Below are 16,945 nucleotides of genomic sequence, written 5' to 3'. Positions count from 1 at the left end.
TGTATAATCCAACTCTTAGCTACCGTTTGCTCTAATTTCCAACCACCCTCCCTCCATTCAACTAACTTTCTAAAAATGTCAATATACATTCCTCCTTTAAAGCCCCTATTTGTCCTGCTGCCTAAAAATACTTTCCCCCGGGTATTCATCCTGTTTACTCCCTCACTTAATTCAGGTGCCAGATCAGATTACACCATCAGAAAAAGCCCTCCTAAAGACCATTTAATCTCCCCTTACTCTGCTTTATTTTTCTTTATAGTACTTTTCAATACCTGATACTTTATTATGGATTAATTTTTCCTGTCTCCCAAACTTAAGCATCACGGGGATAGAGAATCTTTTGTTTTGATCCTCACCTTATCCCTGGTACCCAGGATCATGTCTGCTGTAGAGAGGGCTCTCAGCTGTTTGCTGAAGAAATGGATGAACAAGAGGATTATTAATAGTGTGAGTTAATATAAGAGATGTATTGAAAAAAGTCCACTTTATTCGATTGACAAGAGGCCTTTGATGACTTCAGACAGGGCAGTGGTATAATAAGGGAAGAAATTAGAAGAAATTGAATATATTTTTGCAGATATTCCCAGAGTATGTGGAGGAGGAGGTTTTAATTTTGAGGATGCTAAATAAACTATTTTTGATAGGATAGAAGATAATTTTAGAAAAAATGATTTCAGTAATTTGTTTAACTTATTTAAATTTATAATTCATTTGTTTCTTATATGGGATTGTTATATCTGTAATAAAACACACTAAAACTTGAGGTAAACAAACATTGTTTTGCATATTTAACATCCAAGGCAATCCACGAGACAGTTCTCAAAGGGAAGATATCATAAATTTCTCTTCAATGTAAGTTTGGACACTAATCCAAAATAAAGAGCTTAAACTGTTAGGTTTTTAGCAAGTTCTTACATGGGAATCCTTGTTCTAAGACTATAATAGACATTTAACTTACTGTTTTTCTTCAGTCAAAGGGAGGGAATAGTACTGGTGAGACTGAGTGATTGAGCAGAGTAGATCACAGAATTTGGTAAATTAGTTGCACAAGAAATTTAGTATGCACGGGAAGAGTACAGATTACCGGGGAAATCTAATGTAAAAAAGTAAGCGTATTATAACATAAACCTAAGCCTTTCGACATTATTTCTGGCCAGCGCTTTTTGACATTACATTGAATCATGAACCCTTCCTGCTGTCATTCACAACGTGCTTTTTCATAATCTGCAGTTTCAGCCGTTCTGGAACTTTAGCTGCTGCTATAGGGAGTGGTCATTTGAGTTATAACTATCTATCTTGGCAACAAAAATGACAGTGTTACGAGGGGAAGGATCATTTATTTGTTACAGCAATCTTACTCCCCATCTATACATCCTCCCTTTCCCAGACACATACACACACACACACACACACACACACACACACACACACACTAATATTAGCAAGAAAAATCCAAAGTACTGTAGTTACACTGAAATAAACAAATATAGACTTCAAAACAGCTTTATCAATGCGTGTGTTTCAAATGGATTACAAAACCACATGATGTTTGACTTTGCCCCCGTTTTGCCCCTCAGAATAAAATCATTATGATTAGGTACTCTTTCTCTGGGCCTTTGATTCTCACTACTGTTAACTGCTTGGATGCTGGGACACTGGAAATGTAGATCTATCTAAGGCAACTTCGTCAGCCGAAAGGCATTTCAATTCTCTTTCCAAGAAAAAAAAAATACTACTGCACTATTTTTGTTATCTGTTCATCAAACAAATCAAATTTTGTTTGATCAGTTACTTCACATCACATTATTAAAAGATCATGTTACAGCACAAACTGGTCATTTTGGGATAGAGAAAGCAAATTACATTGTAATTCAATGCAGGCTGACAGGTTTTAGATCAAAGACTGGTTCCTGGCAATTTTCGTTAATTAAGAAACTATCTATAAACATGAGGCTGGTAATACTTAATTTGAATTCAGCATGGACCGCTTTCTCCTGGTGCAAATAGAAGTGTGCCACTTACTTTTAAATGAATAAACATGTAACCAGTTCTTGCAGTAAAGATAACATGCTGATTATTCTTCTAAAAATTACTTGTGTTTCAGTAAGTTCACTTTATTAGATTTTGGTGTTCATGGGAGTCAAGTACCTAGTATGTACTAATTAGATTCCCTTTGCTCCATGATTTCAGGTAACGTGCCTAAGCCTGGCTTGTTATTACAGACAGTTATGACTGGTCCCCCAGAGGATCAGGCTAAAACTTCACATCCTTTAGTGCAAACCCAGCCCTTTGAAAGCGAAAGAAGAGCAAAGTTCACTATGGAAAATTAACAAATGTCTCTAACCCAGACAGAGTTTCTCTGTTGTCATGACATGTTTTACATGTTTCGTATTCACATTGTATTGGAATGGGACTGTGTAAAAGAACATTGTGAAATTTCACTGGCGAAGGAGAGGGTTTTTTTCTTTATTGTGTATTATTTAACCAGAACAAATACTTTGGAGTTGGGTTAGAGAAATCTGTGCCCCAGTTCCTATTTTGCCCATCTAGGAAATACATCAACACTTCCCTGATATGCTGGTCTTCAGACCAATTTTTATCATCTTTTATAACACTTCCAAATGCCGAAGGGCCTTACACAGTGTCAGTAATCATCCAAAGTCATTCTTACTGAGCTTCTAGTACACCACGCTTTAGGCTTGTGGGAAGAATTCATCTATAATCAGTCAACTTGTGTTTATTTTTTAAAAATCAGGATAATAGACTATGACCTCAGATGCATAGTTTGTGATGCTAGGTTGAAGAAGTAACATATGAGGGGGCAAACAGCAGTGTTAGATGATTTGGGGCTTAGCATGGAGGAGGGAATGAAGAAGTGGGGAAAATAAAAAGCTGAGGAGTGTGAGGGAATCTGGAAAGATCCTGGTAGCAGTGCTGCGGAGTTTGAGAGCTTCCCTAAAACTCTTTGCGGGAACAGTCAGAGTAACCAAATAGCAAAACCCCAAAGCATTTACAGTTAACTAGGTGACACGGTATCCTCCCTGAACTCTAAAATACAAGTGGGGGAGGGAAAATGTCACCCCCAGACTCAAGATGCTCACTGTATTAGCATCTGCGTGGGAACTAGCAGAAAGAGCCTGAGGTACAGGAAGGATCTAAGAACAGGAAAAGTCTGTAACAGCCAACCTGCTGCACTGAAATGCACATCAGGCCAAACTATGGACAGCAGCTTAAAAAAGGAGGGGCATGTATGAACCCCATAACTGGTACACAAGAGGCTTATTGTAGAGTGTGAAAGCTGGAACAGTCTAGATCCTGTGAACTCTCAAAACTGAGTAGCCACGGCTGCCTTCTTGGACAGGGATGGGCAAGGGGAAGAGACTTCCGGAATATGATTGAAATTAAGCATAATGGTGGTAATAGAAAGGAAGGAAGAGAAGATTCAGATAAAAATAGAGAAGGGAAAATCGCAGAGAGCAGAATTCTCAGAAGGCTGTTAGGAGCACCACCTCTCTCCAAAACCTTAGGGAACTAATTTTTTTTATGAATTAATGAGCAACAAAAAGGATTGAAATTAAATTCCATATAATGTTACTATACGAAAAAAATAAAGAACACATCTATGAAATTAAAACAGTAATCTAATAAGCTAAAAGAGATTAAGAAAGGATTCAAAACATAGAAGAATGACATAAATCAAAATTTCAAAATATTTAAATAAGGTAACAGAACTTAGGAAAGAATTACAAATAAAGGAGAAAATTCAGAAATGAAGAATAAATTAGAAAGAATGAGAGAGCAAATGAACAAAATAGATAATGACTTTAGAGAAATAAAACTGAAAAGTAACAATATATTAAAAATTAAAATGAAATAGACAGATGAAAATGATTCAAGAGCAAAAACACGTATCGAAGATGCATGGGGGAAAAAAGATTTAGTATACAGATAATACGAGTACCTGAAGGAAACCAAAGCAAGACAGGAAATGCTAAAAATTATAATTAAAGAAAACTTCCCTGAAATTAACTAAAAATTTGTGAAACTACATGTTCTCTGCATACAAGAGAATATTGGCTAACACCAAGACATAACTGGTAAAATTACTGAATTTTAGAGAAAAAGCCAAGAAAAGGAATACTTTAGGGATCTAGGCTAAAAGAGTATGTGATATGTAAGTGAAAGACATTTGGATATGTGGTAGATTGTTTACAAAAAATGGCCCAATGATTCTTTTTCATCATTTTCCAGTCTGAGGTAGTTCTCTCTCCACGATACTTGGCTTGGCCATGTAACTTGCTTTGGCTAATGAGACAAAAACAAATATTACTGAAGCGGAAAATTAATAAATACTTTCACATTGAACTGTGCCATCTCTTGCTGCTCTTCAGAACTTTATGAGCACGGTGATGAAGTGTGGGTTAGCCTAATGTATGATCATAGACATATGGCCCAACCATAGTCATCACCCAGCTTGACAGCACCAAAAGCCAGACGGGTGAGTAAGGTTCCTGCAGGTCAAATATGGGACCATTTGGGCTCCTATCAGGATAATCATAGCAAGGAATTGAAACCCATTGTTAGAGACTGAATGGGCCCTCCTAAAATTCATATGCTGAAATCCTAACTCACCTACTGTGATGGTACTAGGAGGTGGGGCCTTTGGAAGGCCCTTAAGTCATGAGGGTGGAGCTGTCATGAATGGATTTAGTGCCCTTATAATGCCGAATCCAGAGAGCTAGCCCCTTTCCACCATGTGAGGACACAAAACATGTCCTCAGTATATGAGCCAGAGGAGAACTGTCACCGGAGCCTGAGCATACTGATCCCCTGATCTTGGACTTCCAGCATCCAGAACTGGAGAAATAAATTTTTGTTGTTTACAAGCCATCCAGTCTTTTGTATTTTATTACAACAGCGCAATCAGACTAAGGCACTCATTAAATATGTTTAAATCCATGGTTCCAATAAAGGATAAAATAACTAATTGGTTACTTGCAGAAAGTGTTTGAGAATAAATTTATTATTGTGGGAAGTGGGAAATAAAAGGAAAAAAATGAAACATTTATCTTCCCTTACCAGTATGATTGGGTACCAAAATAATAGTTGAGGGAGAGCCTCTATGTATAGAATTATTCCATCCAGTAAATGAAAAAATAAATGACAGCAATGGAATATCACCATTGCATAACTCCCATCAAATTAATGGATCTAGTCACAGCATTCACACTTTCACAAGTGCTCATCTCACAGAAAGAAGGACAACTAAGCAGCATGTGACCCCTAATACAAGACCACAGTATAATTTGCAGTGTTGCCAAAGGGACTGAGCCTGAGTCTAATCAGACCTCTGCATCAGCTGACAAATTGTGGGAAATACAGAGGGCAGAAGTGTATCCAAAACCACAGGTCAGATGGACTTAGATTTTTCAAAAAAAATAAATAAATTGTAAGAAAAAGTAAGGATAGAAGGAAAAAAGGTAGAGTAATAGGGACATAAGTGACATATCCAAAAACCACCTCAAAAAACTAAGAGCAGAAAAAATTAAATATAGTTTCTCAGCATGTATACTTGAGGAACGAATCACTAGTGACTTAACTTGTTTAGGAATTTATTGATTACATGCAATTTGCAAGGCTCTGTGCTACTCCCTAGAATATCTAGGGGATGAAACTCTGAAGAAATGCAAAGAGATGATTACTGTAAAAGTAAAGAAGGTGGCTATGTTTGTGGGGAGAAAACTGATGCTGATGAGGTGGGCCACGCACAGGGCCTTCTGGTATTTTAGGCGTAGTTCAGTTTCTTGACATGTATGGTGTTTACCAGCGTGTTGGTCTTATGATAATTTATTAAGCTTTTTGTCTGTGTTGTATATTCTTCTGTATCTGTCTCATTTACATTTTAAAAGTTAAAAAAGAAAAAGAATTCCTATAGATTAGTAAAAGCAACTCCATGGTAACACCCATAAATAAAGCAGGAAATCGCCGTTTTTGTTTCCTTGACGTTTTCTGTCCTGGGTGACATGGTCCCAGTGCAGTTACCCAGAACTGAGTTCTTATTTCCAGACTGATTACCTGCTTTAGTTTTCCCTCTGTATCTCTAGAGATCAAAACAGACTATCAAGTAGCAAGTGCTCAATAAATATCTGTTGAATGAATTAGAGTCTAGGTTCAAAGTTTTTAACACCTCTTAAAATTAATGCTAGCTGAAGAAAAACTGTTCTTTGCAAGGTTTGAGAGGAGCTGGCCTTGTCATTTGAACTCTTCATCATAATAAGATATCCATTAAGGTGCTTTCGTGAATGTGCAGTTTCTATTTTCCTGATAAGTTTCCAGATCATCTTTATTACATTATCTTTTGCTTACCTAAGTAAAAAAGGCTAAATCATGCCTTTGTAGAATTTAGGTGCATCAAATGAATCATGGTACAAAATATCCCTGATTCAAAGCTAACAAATTACAGCTGAAATCTCAGTGAGTATGTAGGATCAGAAAATAATGTTAAACCAATTGCGTGATCCTCACATATTAAGCCTTTCCTTGTTCTCCCAAAGGGTCATTGGTATTTAGATATTGGTTACTATGTGTCAGTCCACAGATCAGGTAAATGCATTTTGCTTTCTACAGCGAGAATGACAAAGCATAGGACAGTAATGAAAGCGTACATAAAAGCCTGAAAATGGCTTTGATTACTTGTAGTTGCTAAAAACCCAGGAAGAGGTGAAGCCAAGACAGAGAACCGTCTTTGAGTTGTTGCAAGCCTTTGATTTTTTTCATTCTAAGTGAGCTTTCTCTTGCAATTTGTCTCTACCATAAATGTCATAAAAATGAGAGGTTCTCAGAATGACAGAACTGGGAGAAACCATTCAAGTCCCCCCCCCCCCCCCAGGATACCTGATCCATTCAGGAGGTTTCGGTTCTCTGTACAAGGTTATGCAATTTCTAAGGTAGAAAGATACCTCTCGGTCTCTCCAGATACCCAAACTGTGTTTCAGATCTATTTGATTCCCAATTTCTCTGATGTTTCCTAGGCATAACTACAGAAGCAATGTAATCTATGTTCAAATATATTCTCTGTGAGGACCCTGTAACTTCTGATTGATGGTATGTAGAGATTCTACGAGGCTTTTGTTGTAAATTGATGACTACCTGCAGTATCGCGTTAACTATAGACTCCTCCTCCCTCGTGATTTCTTCCTGGGTTATCTGTTTACTTACAAAATAAAGGTGATCAGAATTCTGTGTTGAAAATTCTTTACCTGCTTTCTTTACTGCATTTTTCTGACAGTCACGCACGGCATCATCTTCCTGAGGCTTCATTAGGTTTATTACTAGGAGTACTTAGAGGAAGAAGTGAAGTAATAGTTGGCTTCTGACATTCAAAATAGGCTTTTGCAGTGAAACAACGGCCCTCTAAACACGGATATTTTTCTCAAGAGAAGATTTTTCCAGTTTCTTTTATAATATTCTGGACGCTAACGGTGAAATCTGAAACACTCAGTTCACAGAGTTCTCCAGTAATGAACGAAGTGGTGTCTGGGACCATGAGGTCACCAGGCCTGCTGATCAAAGGGAAGAGGAGGCTAAGGTGTAGGTGAAAGGCCAAGAAAAAAAAAAGGATGAAAAGGCATAGTAGAGAGGATGTAAAAGAGGCAGATAACGGGGGTACAGGCTTATCACACACACACCCCTGGCATAGGCTGGGACAGGGAGAAACAGCGATTAAGTAACTGAGGGAAAAGGAGGAATCTTGACCCCACTCCCCCTTTGGAACCTTGAAAGGAGGATGTCCTCAGTACCAGAGGTTCAGGTTGAATTTTAACATACAATAAGTCCTAACTCGCTCTTAGTCACCCTTCTAGAGCTAAGCTTCAGGTCAGGTAAACACTCTACAGCTGATTGTACTGGATCCAACACCTTAGGGCAAGTATTTTAAGACCTCTGAACTTCAAATTCTACACTGGTTAAAAATAAAGAGACTGGGAGAAATCCTTTTTGATCTGCAGCTTTAAAATCTGATGATGGATTTGCTTAAAAAAAAAAAAATCTGTGGCCTTAGTTTGCTATTCAAAAAGATGTTTCTGGCAAACCTGTGTATTTCTTCTCTCTTGTATCTCTCTGTTACTTATATTTATTTTTTTTTAACAAATGATGGGAGTTAGCTGGATATATTGAGCAACAGTTTTATTCGGTAAGAAAGAAAAAATTTATGAAAGTTAGAGAATCACTATTTATCATAATAAAGCAAACAGCATTTCTTCAAGAATCTTATAAAGTACAAAAGCAGAGATGGATCAACTAATCATATAGATTGGAGAGAAAGTAAAATAGAATTTGAGCAAAATTATCTAGATTAAGAAAAGTTATGTGTGAATGTCTAAATGTATTTATGTTTTACTATCAGAAACAGTTTTCATCTATAAACTACGTATTCTTTCCATTTGGGGAGAAGTTTCTCCTGCAAGAGCTTTATGACCGTGGGGCAGGGAATTCCTACTTCTTCTTAATATTACTCTCTTCATTTCCATGCAAACAAGAGAAAAAGGAAAACCAAATACTATTAAGTCCTGGATTATTTCCTCTCCAGGCTAAAACATTTTCTTAACTAAAGCAAAGACTCTCTTATTTTTAAAATTTCTACATGATTGAATTGTCATAAATCTACCTTATAATCTGCTCAAAATAAGTGATACATTCTTTTAAAAAATCTAGAGATGTTACCGAACTCAGGTCCAGAAGCTCACCGCTCAAAAATCAATACTCGAGAGAGACATAAATTGGTAGAAAGGAAAGTTGCTTTTAATCAGAATTCTGACATTCTGGGGAGATGGTGTCCTCCAGTGTCCCCCAAAGACCATTTCTGAAGATTCTGCTCAGCCATGAAAGTTTTAAAGGGAAAAGGAGAAGTAATCTCAGTTAATCATTGAGATAAGGAGTCAGAGTCATCATCACCATCCCCCACTGTGTGCAGGCTTGTCAAGACTTCTGATCTTTTCTTTAGATGCTAGCTTGTTCACACACTTTATTTATGAGATTACCACCCAAGGGCAGTGAGGGGTGGCGGGGTTGGGAGCTAGGAAAGAGATCTGGTCATCTGTTAATTACTTATTCTCCATTTCTGCTTCTTTGATCTAGGAAAGAATCAACATGTTAGGCAAGGTACTGCGTGATCAAAAGATTTGAAAGGTGTACTAGGGCTGGAGATGAGTAGAGCACGGGGGCGCCTGATTTAAGGTTAGTGCCAGGACAAGAGGGGCCTCCTGCCCAGAGCTCTTTCCTTCAAAGAGCTCTTTCCTATCAAAAGCTGCTTACAAAGGGTTCCTTCATAAATATCTCCTTTTCAGTTAATGTTATATAAGCACTTGGCTTATCTTATTATCATCACAGCAGCAGAGGACTTTCCTGATGACCACATAAATGAACTTAAGGAACATCTCTGGACCCTGCCTCTGCTAGGAAGGTACAGCTCTCATTCTAATGACTTCATTTGTCCTCTGGGTCCTTGGACTTTCAAGGAGGAGAAAAAGGCATAGCTTTCCTGGGGCTGCAGTTATCTGACTCATGCTTACTTAAAATAGCACTGTTATCCACCACTTGTCCTGGTCACAGCAAACATTGATAGAGATATACTTAATTGAAGGAACTGAAGGCTAATTAAGATAAATGTATAGACAAAGTAAATGAAAATTTTATGGAGGAGATAAAGTGAGATTGAAGACAGGAAAATCAAGGTCACAATCTATGGTTGGTTATTGTCAAAGAAGGGGAAAAAAATGAGATACTTGAAATGATACATATTTTATGGAAAAAGAACAATTTTTGGATGACCACCAAAAAAGACAGGACATATGGTAGAAAACCTTCAGAAATTACATATCTAACCTACAGAGAAAAAAAATAAAGTAATTCAATAAAAGTGACTCACAGAAGCAGAGTAAAATAGCTAATGCAATTATTTGAATGATTAAGAATAATTGTAGACAAAAATACTTGCTATTGAGAAAAATAAAAAGATTTTTTTCCGTATTCAGGTTGACTGGCTGCATTAATCTAATTCATTGGATTGATTAATCACTTAGCTTTGTTTTTATCAGTGCAGCCTTGTGTCCTAAAGCCTTAAGCTCTGTAGAGTATACTTTTAGTCTCATTCTCTTTAAACTGAGTCTTTGAATCAATTCATCACAGAATGCTTACTTACTGTGCTCCTTGTATTTGTGTCTCACAACTAATATGTGTGATTAAAATGTATTTTTCACATAAATCACTAACATCAAAACTCAACATGATTATATTTTTTAATTTAGCTCAATAAATAACATTTATTAAACATCAACTCACTATACACTAGCTCTTTTTCACTTAAGCAGTGACCTTTTTTGGAAAACAAACAGTGTAGTTCATTTTAAATAATTTATCTCTTTAGCCAGACATTCTTGCATAACTGGCCTTCTCTAGTCTTCAGAGATCATCTTTTAATACCCAAATTGCTTCTATCCAATTTGGTCAGAGGAAGCCGAGTCTTTGCCTCTTTCTATTTTTGAGAAATCTTAGTAAGTGCAGTTGTGTTACATGCAACCTGATGGTCTCTTTTTTCCCATCTTCTTAAGTCCTCCATTCTGTCCAGTTTAGATACTGTCTCTCTCCCATACTGTGTCATCCTAAACGACAACACAAAACCTTCTCTTAGTTCTCCAAATAAGTGATCACACCTGGCTATCAATTTTATGAAAAATTTTCCACATCTTGGGCATAATAGAAAGGTAAAAGAAATGCAAAACTTGGATGAAGAAGAAAAAGATAGATATTCCTAGTCATGGACTTTTGCAGGTTCTCCTACTGGATGGAGGTGACTCTCAGCCCAAGGCTACTGTCACTTCAAGAGGCCAGTTCACCAGCCACTTAGCGGCGATCCCCTCTCTCAGGTCACCGTGCCTGAAGCCTAGACTCTTACCCTTTCCAAAGTTCCTAGCGAGGAAACAAGAGCATCCCTCTGTTGTTTTATGTTATTTCATTGTTTTTATTTCCCTGGATGTAAACCGTGTCACAGAGGCAACCTCATCTAAAAGAAAACAAATTCTTCATTACCACGCCTATTTCCATCAATATTTGGCTTATCCTTACCTCTAAACGTTCCCTTCTGGACTAGGATAGTGGCCTTTAATTAGGAAAAAAAAAAACTTATGAAGGTCATTCCTTTCTTCCCCAAAGTTAAGGTTAAATCTGCTCTCAAAATTAAGTTCAAAATGTCATATTCTAGACAACATGAAAAAAATTGACAGCTTAAAGCTGCTGGGTTTTTTCCCCAAAAACTAACCATTTGAGCTCTAGTAAATACTTGGGTCTCATCCTGGCTACGGTACTTTTACTACATTAGAAACTGTTTACTGTCTAGTTAGTATCCAGTTGGTCCTAAAAATCCAGCTGTGTGAATGATATCAGCAGAACGTTTCTTAACCAGTTTGCATATGTCTGAGTGTATGGATGTTTTGACAGCATCCTTTCTTAGCCCCATATGTTGGAAACTTGAAAAACACAGGATGCATAAATTGACTTTGGCTGAATATTGCTGGAATATATGGAACTATTAGTCAGATCATTTATTATCTAACTGGATCTCACCTTTAAACACCATGTGAGAATTGTGCTCAGCACCTTAATTGTTTTACAGCATGGAAAAAAGCCCTATACACGTAAGACATCAAATTATTCACTTAATATCCCTTCTCCCAAAAAAGAACAAGAGAAACCATCCAGAACATTTACATAAGACAGAGAAGTGCAATTATTTTAAAATCTTAGATATTTTGGAAAAGAGCCAAATATGTAGTCTTGTTTCCTGGAAATAGTGCCCACCCCACTCAATATTACATTTTCCAATTTACATGAAAATTAAATACAGGTTATACAGGGGGCAAAAGGCAGACTCTAACTGGGTTCTAATCCAAAGTTTGGGAATAAATGTTGGTTGGAAATTCTTCTACAATTAGCACAGAATATAATGGCCAAGTCCTCAAAACTCTTAATGGAAATATCTATGCTTTGTGAGAGCCTTGAATAGATCAAGTGCAAAGATAATGGGACAATATTAATAGAGGATGTGCTTTCTGTATCATGATGATTAGAAATTTCTTATGAACCAAATCAGGAAAATGAAGAGACTATGATACTGATAACAAGAAGGAAAATCATGCAAAGAGCAATTTATCTTAACAATGAAGAGTTTAAAATATTTAATTATACAAGTATATGTCTCCAACAGCCAGTTATTTTTTAATTGATTTTCTCAAACTAGTTTATGCTTACACATAGCCCAACTCAAGCTTTTCTTTTCCAGCAATCTATTGTAGATTTGTGATGGATTTATAATCTTTCTCTCTATGGCTAGACCTTGTTTTTCTCCTCATACCCAAATTTCCCTAGAAGATAATTAATCCAATCTTGCCAAACCCTGTATCATCTTTACTAGTTTATTATTTTATATAAAACGTGTGGGGATTATAGCTGGCTTGGTGACAGGGAGCAAGCTTCTGCCACCACCATTTGTTTTCTTCTTGCATACGTGTGTTTATTCACCCAACAAGTTTAATGAATAAGAATGATGGTTCTATTGGGTTTATTTTCTACACTGAGAAGATAAAAGTGAAAAGAACAAACCATGTCTGCTTGATGAGGCTAATCATTTACCAAGGGATTCTTACTGGTTTAAGTATTGAAATTTTTATGTATTAATTATACAGAGAATATTGATATTTTATTACTAAAGGTGCTAGCAATATAACTGGTTCATGAGACAAATTAAATCATTTCCTCTTTGTTCTTTCTAGAAATTATGATGATTCATCCTAACTAAAATAGGTTTAAAAAATAGACAGACAGACATGACTATTAGGTAGCTATATCCTGTTATGGTAGGTCAAGGACTCAGTACTTAGGTGGGATAATCAAACTGTCCTGTGCTGTGAAGACATTGTATCAATCCATTAATTGGAATGGTTTACATCATCTAGAATCTTTAGCTCTCCTAATGAAAATTCTCTACTAGATCAACAAAGCATCCAGAATTAATCTGGAAATGGGGATGATTTGTAATATCTGGTAGTCTGGACTGTGTGACATACATTTTAAAGATATTTCAGATAACAGTGTAAAAACCTTAATTTGGGAGTCATATCTAACTTTAATTAAAAGGATGAAATGCGAAATAGAGGGAAGAAATCTGCTCAGTGCAAAATGATCAGAATCACAAACCAGGGCCATTTACCATAAAGATGATGCTGAGAGTGTCAGAGAGATGAGGATGCTGTGGGGAAGCTTTCCAGGGACCTGCAGCACCCACTGAAATCAGCCACTTCGTATTGAAAGGTAGACACCAAGGGTTTTACTTTAAATGCCACCATATTGATAGGATAGTCTTTTGATTGAGCTCAGTTTTCTAAATTACACCCTAATAAAGAAAAAAGATGAGGTACCAATTATAAAGTGACAAAATGTTAAATGTATAAAGTTAAATGTATGAATGAGGATGCTCTGAGATTTTGGGTACAATATTGAATATGTCTTTGTCTTAGTCCACAGCCAGAGAGTTACTTCGCCTCAGGAGCTGGGTAAGAATCCATGAGCTCTTGAAATTAAACCTTTTCATCCCATATTATACTCTCATGTTAAAAAAAGAGAAAAGGAAAAATAGTATATTAGTATTATAATTATTTGTATCATAATAGAATTCATTTAATTGTGTACTTCATTTTTTTCTGATTCATTTTATTAACCTCAGGACCAAGAAAGAATTATTTAAACTTTTTTATTTTGAAATAGTTATAGACCGAGACCCACAAGAAGTTGCAAAAATAGCGCAGAGAGGTTTTCTGTACCCATCACCGAGATCCGTGTGATGGTGACATCTTACATAGCTATAGAACTTATCAAATGCAAGAAATTAACTAGAACAGTACAATGAACTGGCCTACAGTCCTTACTCAAGTCTCATCATTTTTGTATGTCTTTGTGATTAATGCCATGGCAGTTTATCACATACAGTGATTTATGTAGCCATCATTATAATGAAGATGCAGAACCATTCCATCACTACAAAGTGCTTACCTCATGCTGCCCCTTTAGAACCATACCCTACCTCCTCTTCTCTATCCCCTGGCAACAGTAAGTGTTCTCCATCTTTGTAATTTGCCATTTCAGGAAGACAGTATAAATGGAACCATACACCATGTATAATTTTGAGATTGGCTTTTTTTCCTGGCAGCAGAATGCCCTTAAGATTGAACCAATTTGTCTCATAGTAGTTCATTCCTTTTTTATTTCCAAGTAGTATTCCATTGTCTGGATGAACCACAATTTGTTTAACAGTTCATGATGAAGGGCATTTGAGTCATTTCCAGTTTGGGGCTATTACAAATAAAGCTGTAATGAATATTCATACACAGATGTTTGCATAAACATAAGTTTTCATTTTCTAGGATAAATGCCCAGAAGACAAGTGCTGGGTCATATGGTAAGTATATGTTTAACTTACAAAGAAACTGCCAGACTAATTTCCTGAGTGGCTGTATTATTTATATGTCCACCAGCAATACACAAGAGGTCCAGTTTCTTAATAGCCTCACCAGCATTTGACATTATCAATATATTTTTTAAAATTTTAGCCATCCTAGTAGATATGCAGTGCTGTCTCATGGTGGTTTTTTTTTTAATTTTTTTTATTGAAGTATAGTTGATTTACAGTGTTAGTTTCAGCTGTACAGCAAAGTGATTCAGTTTTATATATTCATACATATATATTTCTTTTTTCTTTTCAGATTCTTTTCCATTATATGTTATTACAAGAAATTGAATATAGTTCCCTGTGCTATTAATTTGCATTTACTAAGGACTAATGTTGTTGAACATCTTTCCTTATGCTTATTTACCATCTATATATATTCTTTGATGACATGTCTATTGGAATCTTCTGCTTATTTTCTAATTGGATTATTTGGTTTCTTATTATTGATTCTAGAGAGTTCTTTATATATTTTGGATATGAGTCCTGTCTAATATGTGATTTACAAATGTTTCATTTTCTTAACATAGTTTTTCCCAGAGCAAAAGTATTTAATTTTGATGGAATCCAATAATTGGATTTTTCTTTCATGGGTCATGCCTTTGGGGTCACATCTAAGAATTTGTTCCCTAACGCCAGATCGTGAAGATTTCTCCTTATATTCTTTTCAGAAATGTTGTATAGTTTTACACTTCACATTTATATCTATGGTCCATTTTGAGTGAAATTTTGTGTAAAATGTGGACTTTAGGTGAAGGTTCATTTTGGGGGTGAAGGGGAATTGATGCATTTGTTCCAACACTATTTGTTAAGAAGACTCTCTTTCATTAAATTGGTTTTTCTCCTTTGTCAGAAATCCGCTGGGCATATTTTTTCATGTCTGTGTTTTAAACAGCAGAAAAGTCAAAAGAAAAGAAGGTCCATGCTCACACCAGCTACATAGAGATAGAAAAAATGGTCTTTATTACAGGTGGGTCCAGCTGAAAATTGGGGTGTATATTACTATATTAGAAGAGGATAATGAATATTCAGGGACAGTTAGAAGTCTCTACTGGCACAGTTATCATTGAAAAACAAAAAATGATTCAGCAGTTTGACAGGTTTTCCTTCCCCTCCAAGTCTAGTAAGAAATGAGGTGGCTGATATGTTTGGTTACTGAGGGTCCCCAAGTCCTTTCTGCCTGCCTCACTATGCAAGCTTTAGTATTTAATTCCAACCCTTTTGCCTCCCTCTCTCCCTAATTGTGTGCTGACTACGGTATTCTAGACTTGAGCCTGGTAGATACCCTTGATTTCTTTCAGGTAACTCTGTTTCTGTTTCACTCATAGTTCACATAGTTCATGATCCCTCTATTTCTGACTCAAGTCTGCTCAAGCTTAGATGATATATCAGCTAATACAGTGTCCATGAAATCCAATATTTTTGGTTCTTGAGATTGCCTTGATTTAGATAAAACCTGATAAAACTGCTCAAATGAAACAGCCACCATCCCTGTCTCTGGACACTGAAAGTTACAGGGAGAAATGAGTGACACAGATGGACAGTGAAGCTAGATTGACTCTCAAGGCAAGTGCACGTTTACACTTCCACGCAGGTGCCAGGGAACCTCAGGCTGAAGCTACAGGGTGGTTGAGAGAGCAGAGATCTGCCCTTTCTCATCTTTATTGGTAGTGATTGTGTATCACTTGATGTTGAAATGGTACCCAAGGGACCCATGACATGGTTCACTCAGGTGAGAAACAACTAAACATTACTGGAAAATCTGCCATTTAATCAAATGCTGAGTTCCCAGAGAGGACTACGCTGGTCAGCTCATAGTTGACCTGGCACCAGAGTGCTGCTGGAATGGGAGCTTGGCTAGAAGGAGGAATGAATGTTGTCAAAAGACCCATTGTGTGAAAAAACTGACATTCCTGTTACTTTATTATGGGTTTCCTTTTAAAAGTGTTAAGTTTTGTAAATGTGCACTAAGCTTTCACGAGTGACAAATAGAGAGGTAGATTGACAGAATTCTCAAGGGTGCCCTGGAAAGATGATTGTAGCTCTTATTTTTTTTAAGCATTGCAAATATGAATATTTATGGTCCCAAATCCTTTTTAAATGGTAGAAAACCAAGAAGTTAGATCAATAATAACTCTATCAGCATTCATGCTGGTTTATATGACTATGTCCAAAAGAACTTCACATACTTACCAGTATCAACTGTTAAATCTTACCATTAATGGCAGATGCATTTTGTCACATTTATCATTGAGCTTTGACACAAATCCAGAGAGGGTGTTTAACAATCATCTTTGACTTACATTTCACTGTACTAAAAAGATGCGTTTGGTAAGGGGAGGTACCCTAAGCACTGCATTTGTGAGCAGTAAGTGGTTGAGTGTGGGCTTT

The sequence above is a fragment of the Camelus dromedarius genome, chromosome 7 (assembly GCF_036321535.1).
Source record: "Camelus dromedarius isolate mCamDro1 chromosome 7, mCamDro1.pat, whole genome shotgun sequence".
NCBI lineage: Eukaryota > Metazoa > Chordata > Mammalia > Artiodactyla > Camelidae > Camelus > Camelus dromedarius.
The sequence above is the reverse complement of the archived record's forward strand: the minus strand, read 5'-3'. Positions refer to the sequence as shown.